This window comes from Arctopsyche grandis, chromosome 9, assembly GCF_051622035.1.
Source record: "Arctopsyche grandis isolate Sample6627 chromosome 9, ASM5162203v2, whole genome shotgun sequence".
Lineage (NCBI taxonomy): Eukaryota > Metazoa > Arthropoda > Insecta > Trichoptera > Hydropsychidae > Arctopsyche > Arctopsyche grandis.
Genome location: NC_135363.1, coordinates 10,797,590 through 10,803,589, shown reverse-complemented (window position 1 = coordinate 10,803,589; position 6,000 = coordinate 10,797,590). Strand labels below are relative to the sequence as shown.

General features: G+C 36.4%; 1 protein-coding gene across 1 annotated transcript in view; it reads left to right on the top strand.

The window, feature by feature from the left end:
* The first annotated feature begins 437 nt into the window (after positions 1 to 437).
* Fbxl7 (F-box and leucine-rich repeat protein 7) overlaps positions 438 to 6,000 on the top strand; it is an 82,523-nt gene continuing 76,960 nt past the window's right edge. The window contains exon 1 of the mRNA XM_077438752.1: positions 438 to 569. The gene's annotated coding sequence lies outside the window, so the exon portion shown is untranslated. The remainder of the gene's footprint in view (positions 570 to 6,000) is intronic.

Here is a 6,000-nt window from a genome sequence, read left to right as displayed (position 1 = left end):
CACATTGCGTACACGAACATCGAAAAATAAATGATGGCACACGAGTGTGGCAGCGTGTACGAGAAGCTTTACGTTCCTTTTTGGTATGTCGAACGCGGAACAGCAGTCAGTCCTGCTGCAGAGGCCGCGTTTGCAGCACGCGGTAACAACCTGAACCGGTTCTCCGCCATCTTGTGTGACACACGGCTTATCACCCAAATCCAAACCGAACGGTCGACAAAGGACCAGTAGACCATCGCTCGGGTCTCCCTCGACAATCCCCAGGATCTGCGGGGGATCCTAAACGGTGTCGTGTATCTTCGGGCTCCGCGAGGAATGCGGTCCCTCGGCTAACAGTATCGTTTCGCGCGAGTGTCATGTGGCCGGCGAGTGGTCGAGAGTCGTGTTAACGGTGGTCGAGTGGTCGAGTGTCAGTGGTGAGTCTCTCATCTCGTCGGCGAGGATACCCCGGAGCGACGGCCAACTTTGCTTTGGTCGTCTCTTGTAAATGTGCTGCTTCTTCTTCTCCTTCTCATCGGCGACGACGGCCGCCGCACTGGAATGCAGTCGACTACGGTGAAGTCAAATAGGTGAGCTGACTGACCCTGCTTGTTGTGTTCATGTGACCAGGTTGATGTTGACCAACCGACCAATCTCCCATACCCGTTTTGAGTTTGAAATACCTCGGCAGGGCTAGCTTTGCGCAGCTCGACAAAAAATCAGCGGTATACAAATTGGCCCACACCTGGATCCTTAGATGGTTTGAGTAACAAAGATAGTGTCTTCTACGACAAGTTCAAATGAAAGGCGTTCAGAATGCTTTTGCTCAAAGAAATAGGTTCACCATTGTCAATAATTTATATTGTCAACCTTTTTTTTGCTCTATAGACTTGTAGAGTCAGCCCTTAGTTAACTCTTTTTCTTGGGAAATGGAAACTCCACCACCGAAGACTAAGTCTAAAAAATACTTGTTAAATTGTCGACTCATTGAATAATATATGCAGTATATGTATATCAAAAGTATTCAAATTTTTCTTATATTTTATGTAGAATCAAAATCAAGTTCGTGTTATAAATTGTAAAGCTTTAAAGTTTGAATTGAATTAGCATATATAGTTCAGATCAAAAATCTATATGTATATATAAATGAATGTCTGTGTGTGTGTCTCGAATAGGCTGCTAAACCACTGAACCGATTACATGTCCGGGAAAATTACTATGAAAAAAAAACGGGAAAAAACAGGAAAGTAAACGGTAAAAATGGGAATGAGTGTCATTGCAACGCAATAATTTCAAATGAGTTCGCTACCTGAGTTTTTCCGACAAATGGGAACGGGAACGTGAATTTCATGCGTTATTATGGCATTGCAACGCATGCCAGGGTTCAGCTAGTGTTTTATAAAATTTTAATTACATCTGTTCTAATTTGTTCTTTTCCAATTATTTTCTCTTCGTGTTACTTGGTAAAGTTGCATGCAAAAAGGCATAAAAAATGAGCTTCGGTTGTATGTATGACGAATTGCACAGAATTGGCTATAGAAAATGTATATGTATGCAGTGTGGTATTCGTGTTGTGAAACTGTTGTGTTTAGGCAGGTATAACTTATTCCTACCTACATAGTTTCTAGGTATTCTCAATCTGTGAGTTCTTCGATTAGAATGGGAAAATGGTGGTTGACGAGTGTCGTTGTCGTAGTTACGATGTCTCGTTGGAATGTTGGGTAGGAAGTCGACTCCAAGTGTGTGGTGTAGATACGAAAGCGAGCCTCTTATTAACAATGCACTGGTGCTATAAATCATTCGTTATAATTTGGGCTACTACCATCTGTTGCTGAAGACGTGTTTTTAAGATTTTTTTTTTTACCATACACGGATAGACAGTTCGAGTTTTTAGTATGTATGTACGATTGGGAAACATTGTTTTTTTAAATTATAATATTTTACTATAAACGATTCTTGTAAATGCTGTATTATTATATAAACGGACAGCTGTTTTTTTTAATTTTAGTTTTTGTTTCCGTTTTATTAACTATGTAAGAATATTTATTTATTAATAAATATATAATAGTTGATACGAATATAATTTAAAAAAATAGATCTGTTTTTTATCTGGTGTCCAATTTAAATTTACTATTATTGAATAAGTTTCCGTAAATTATAATAATGTTTGAAATCCATTATTTTCCATCCTTTTTTTTAATATTAAAACCGATTTAATATTTAAAAAAGTATTTGAAAAGGAACGGTATTTTAAATTAGGTATATACATTCATTTGACTTGATTTTATATAATGTCAGATATTAGATCTTTCACGTATAAGTTGCACAATTATTTCATGCAGTCAATTAAGCTCACGATGTTAATAATATATTAGTAAATCAAGGTTTAATTTAATAGCAATAAAATATCTAAGACAGCCGAATTATATATCTGCTTTCGATTTTATTTTGAGAACTTTCAGGAAGGTTAACCGTTTCAATTAAAATATATACATATGTACATACATTCTACCTATAAATGCTCTTATTTTGTAATTCGAACACCTTTCGCAAAAGTATATCCATATTTGGTACTAGACCAGCATATGGATACAACAAGTATTCGTTCACACCGGATGATTCTTACCGGGTGAAATGAGTTTCGTCAGCTATCTTAGCTTAAAAATCGCCTAATTTGATCCGTTTGACTTTCGATTTATATAAAGTCAAACTGAGTTATTTTCCGCTACGTCGTGTTTGGCTCCAAATTAGCATACGTTCTGTCCGGATAAGGATCTGGCCGCGGCGCATTAAATGCGTTTCACTTTTGGGCCTCAGGTCGCATATTTAACTCACGATGTGCGCGCGATGCATTAATCTTATCGCGGCCCCGAGTGCAATCGTGAGTCACTCCGTTGCACTCTTGATTGGCCACGTTTGCACACGAAGAAAGCCTTAAACTTCCGAAGATAAATTGACGGTTGAGGGCAAGTCGTTAATCGCACGAGACTACGCCCCACACCTCGATCTATATTCACGCTAAGCCATTTTCTGCTCGATGTGGAAAAGAAAGTTATAGACACCAACCAACTGTGTAAAGGTTGCCTGTTGGGCTCTTCCATGCAGTTTCTCAATCACATTTGTGAAATCTGAGAGGTTTCGTGATTATCTGTTGTACATTTTTATAGATATACAAAAGGTCAGCACTTGAAGTCATTCGGTATTTTACCAATTTATTGGGACTGTTCAAACACTGATCCAATTTTGCAAGACTATATATGTACATATTATATATAACTACATACCTGCATAAATGGCTTCAAGAATTGTCTCAAATAAATGACTACTCCAATCAAGTGCTGTTCTGACAATTAAAATCTTCCGTATGTACATAAAATACACGTCTTGTCCTATCCATTTAAGTCTGATTTGTAATCTGTTTCGTCTTCTGATGACTTCTCTTTTAGAGACTAGCGACCTTAAACCCTGTATTATTTATACCAAATTTTCAAATCCCAACCTTGACACACTTGTTCAATCCTAATTAGTTTAGAGCTTTGATCATAAACTGTTTTAAAGATTTGGCGATACTTTCGTATTACCAAGGATTAAATAACAAACTATAAACGTTTAAATGTTTCATGATTTTGGCAAGTTCAAATAACTGTGAGTTACTGTTATATTATTGTCTTCCGTTTTGAACTTCAACAGATGATAAAATCCATGTGTGCCAATAAGTCAGTGAAATGTATGCATGTATGTATGTAAAGTAGTGTACTCGTTTATTTTATACTTACCTTGAGATTGTGTGCAGATTGTAGTTTGATATGTCTGCTTGAAGAATTTCGGTCGTTTGCACTTTGATCATTTTTCAACATTAAGCTTGTCACTATTGCATATAATCTCATTTTTGATTGCGTCTAAAGCTTCCGAGCAATCGAAGCGCTTAGAATGATTAATTCGACATCGTCGGACGAAGTAAAAAAAAAACAACAAACAAATGTTGACCACGTCTGACCATTTCGCGGTCGGCAATAATGTGAAAAGTTTTTATTTGTTTTATTGGCGTTACATCATATTTACAATTCAATCGATGTCCGGCTAACGGTACGCGCCATTGTTGGGCCGTTTCTACAACGGCCGATCTTTATCGCAAATTTGAGATGAAAAATAAATAAAAATAAAATCGTATTATTAAAATACAAAAGAGATACGACGGCGATGGTCGCCAAAGGTTAAAATTTCAACCTCACGATTTTGAAATGCGCGATCGTTTCCACAACGATCGCGAATTCCTTTGGCGGAATGTTTTCAATCCCGCACCGCGTATTCGAAAAACACCACAGAATCAAAAAGCTCATGCTGTATTTTATTACACATTAAAGCCATTCAATGGCATATTACGATGCCTTTCGCTTTTTATTATTACTTGGTTTTATTTAACTTGAGGATATTGTATGTGGACAGGATTCTTGCAAACAACTTTTGACCCATTTACTCCGAACCACTTCTCTTAAAATTTTGCAAACATACATATGTACATAAGAATGTAGGTATGTATTTATAATTAAAATACTATTTCATCAAAATGAGACTTGACCCAATTTCAAAAAAACGTATTAACACATTCTTACAGACGTTAGCAAAACTGTGTGGTATCTGTTTATTTGGTTACCATGTCAATTAATCAACATTCAGTAGTTGCATTTATAGTGTGTACATTTGTCGTGTTTTCCAATAGCCCAGTGAAGAAAAATGAAACATGTAACTTTAAGTGTTTAATATCCAAAATTTCTGTTAATAAGGATCTGTATGTGTATGTATCTTATGTTGATAGGATATTATAATAGTATCGATGCATACATCCGTGTTATAAATTAATTAATATATAATTTTGAACATTGTGCAGATTCAATAGGACACGGTAGCTATTGAAATCATGCTTTGAAACCGTTTGACGGTGGGAGACATTTTTTTGAAAAATGGCGAGCCAAGGCAACGGGTATCCCAAAACCATTCATCATCACCGTTCGAGCTACCGAATAAAATCTGACAAAAGATATAATCGCGCCAGAAGCAGGTGTTTGACTCCCTCATCCGATAAATTTAAATTCAGACCGGTATTTAAATCTCGCCTCTCGACTGTAAAGGAATTTTAATTTCAATTAATTATTTCATTACACACGCACACGGTTTTTTACGCCTTAGATAAAATATTTGTACATTCAATATGGTAAGAACAGGTCGCCTTTCTGATACATATATTTTTTTGGTCCGTGCACTGAGATAATCTCGGTATGGCAACGCGTCATATCGCATTGCACACTCGGATATCAATAAGTTGTTTTGTATATAAGTAAGTAGGTAATAAAATGAATCGTTTTATGTTATATTATCTGATTATATTTCAATCTTTGAACTATTAATGTTCCCTGAGATCATTATTCTGAAGAGTAGACAGAGCTTTGAACGTCGGTTTTATAAGCACTTAAAATAAATAAAACATTTCCTTTCAAATGGCCTATTTATAAGTTCTTATATGTAGTTGAGTAACGGAATTATCGTCCAATATTTTTATAGCATTTTCACCGAAAGTTTTGATTGGGTTTCGCTATTACTCGCGCGTTGATGTCTTCAATGTTATTTTTTGATCCAATCCACATACAATTTTCTTTCGAATTCAATACAGTTGATTGTATACGTGTGTATGGCTCATGTACTTACCATACACGAATTGTCCAGCTCTTGAACGCTCATTGTGTAAGCGTTTCGTGTTAGAACGTCTGGATTATGTCACGAGTTATGACTTCATGATTTACGATCCGACAACCAGTTTTCATCAGAGATACCGAACGTCTCCTAGTGTGGCGCCAATTATCGACACATTATTATCCATTTACGCGCAATCGTCTCCAAATTGAAAAATTTACATGTCTCTCGCATGCGCAATCAGCCTCGAAAAATACTATTGTTATACCTTTTTGGCATCGTAGGTGGATATTTTGATACTTTCACTTCTGAAGCCGAATACAATTCGTCAAT